Source organism: Octopus bimaculoides, chromosome 8 (assembly GCF_001194135.2).
Source record: "Octopus bimaculoides isolate UCB-OBI-ISO-001 chromosome 8, ASM119413v2, whole genome shotgun sequence".
Classification (NCBI taxonomy): Eukaryota; Metazoa; Mollusca; class Cephalopoda; order Octopoda; family Octopodidae; genus Octopus; species Octopus bimaculoides.
Window position 1 is genome coordinate 276,302 of NC_068988.1, and position 2,117 is coordinate 278,418.

The 2,117-nt window shown below is 38.1% G+C and overlaps 1 protein-coding gene across 1 annotated transcript in view; it reads right to left on the reverse strand.

Annotated features, from left to right (window-relative positions):
• LOC106882679 (GDP-fucose protein O-fucosyltransferase 2) overlaps window positions 1–2,117 on the reverse strand; it is a 17,542-nt gene that overhangs the window by 13,163 nt on the left and 2,262 nt on the right. The gene's annotated exons all lie outside the window — the stretch shown is intronic.

Sequence of the window (2,117 nt, forward strand, 5' to 3'; positions counted from 1 at the left end):
TTCAATTCTAGACCTTGCTTCCACACCTGAAACTTCTCCTCTAGTTCTGATAGTGACTCCGCAATTAGGGCAAGGTCATCAGCATAGAGGAGCTCCCAGGGGCAACCTGTCTTGAACTCCTCTGTGATTGCCTGGAGGACTATGATAAATAAGAGGGGGCTGAGGACGGAACCTTGGTGGACCCCTACCTCTACCCGGAATTCATTGCTGTACTCATTTCCAACCCTCACCTTACTGGCAGCATCTCTGTACATGGCTCGCACAGCTCTCACTAACCATTCTTCTATCCCAAGTTTCCTCATTGACCACCAGATAAATTATCAGTTATCTAAGGGCAGTGAGCTGATAGAATCATTACCCCATCAGGCAAAACATGTAGCAGCATTACTTCTAGCTCTTTCATTCTGAGTTCAAACTCTACAAAGGATGACTTTGCTGTTCCTCCTTCTGGGGATTGATAAAGTACCAGTCAAGTACTGGGGTTGATATGATTGACTTGCTGCCTCACTTCAAAACTGCTGGCCTTGTGCCAAGTTTTAAAGAAAATTTAAATGTTCCTCTAACTTAGCAGTTCAACAAAAGAAACCAAGAAAATAAGCACTAAGCTTAAAAAAAAAAAAAGTCCTGAGGTCGATTCCTTCGACTGCCCCAGCATGGCCACTGTAATGACTGGAACAAGTAAAAGGTAAAAGAATTATTATTAATTACCTAATTAACCAATTAACAAATCAATTGCTTGGCTAATCATTCGATCAGATGACCTGATCAAATAATTAGAGAAGCAACTGTTTAGTTTGTTATTCCAGATCTTGTCAGGTGTGATACACCTGGAGTGACAAGGGCAGGTCATTGATGAGGAATGACAACAAAAGGACTATGATGAACAAACTGATTGATCGATTGAACAAATGATTAGTTTTGAATAATTAAATAGTTGATTAATAATTTGTTTTTGTTGACAGGATGAACAGTAAAGTCGACCTTGACTGCATTTGAAAATTAACAATACTAATAATAATAATCCCTTCTATTATATGCACAAGGCCTGAAATTTGGAGAGAGGGGACTAGTCAATTACATCGACCCCAGTGCATAATTGGTACTTAATTTATCGACCCTGAAAGGAATGAAAGGCAAAGTCAAACTGAGCGGAATTTGAACACAGAACATAGCAACGGGCGAAATACTGCTAAGCATTTCGCTCGCTGCCTTAATAATAATAATAATCTTTTCTACTCTAGGCACAAGGCCCCAATAATAATAATAATAATAATAATAATAAAGTGATCTAGAACCAGTGATTTTATTAGCAAACTGATCCTCCCAAGATACAACAATCAAAGATAATCTTTGGTTTATAATCAAAACTTTAATCTTTTTACTGACAGCATTAAATGAGAGACAAATGTTATCCATCTGCAGAATCTTGGACCATCACAGACCAACTTCCGCAGAATCTTTGATCCTCCTTTCAGCAGTTTGGTGACTGGAAGTAAAAACTTGTTTAGGGTGTTGTACCTAGAGACACAATGAGGTGCCTGAACAAGATTTGAACTCCTGAATTGGTAGTGCAATATCTTAAAAGTGTATAAGATGGTCCAATGGGAAAGGTGTGTATATGAGCAGTGAGCCTGGAAGACATAGCAGCTAAATCTACTGTCACATTCTGCTGTTGATAATAATAAAAGATATAATGGATACTGTAATCCTAAGTATTTTGGCAGGAATCTTTGATCATAGGGCTGGGATTAAGCACACACACACACCTTGCTTTGTCTTGGCCCCTCAACTCTTTGACAGTGATTTAGGACATCTCAAATCTGACCACTACAGTTGATTTCTTCCAGAAAGAGAGAAAGACAGGCAGGAAAAAAAAGTGAAGAATCAACCACAGGACAGTACAGGGCTGGTATCTTATTTATCAAGCCCAAAAGTTGACCTTAATGGGATTTGAACTCAGAGTGTTGACAAGCAGAACAAAAACCCACAAAGTATTTTATTTGACATTCTAATCAATCTGTTACTTGGCCACCATATATATCTGTGTGTGTGTGTGTGTGTGTACATACATACAAGACACACATAGACATATATATATATATATATATATATATATA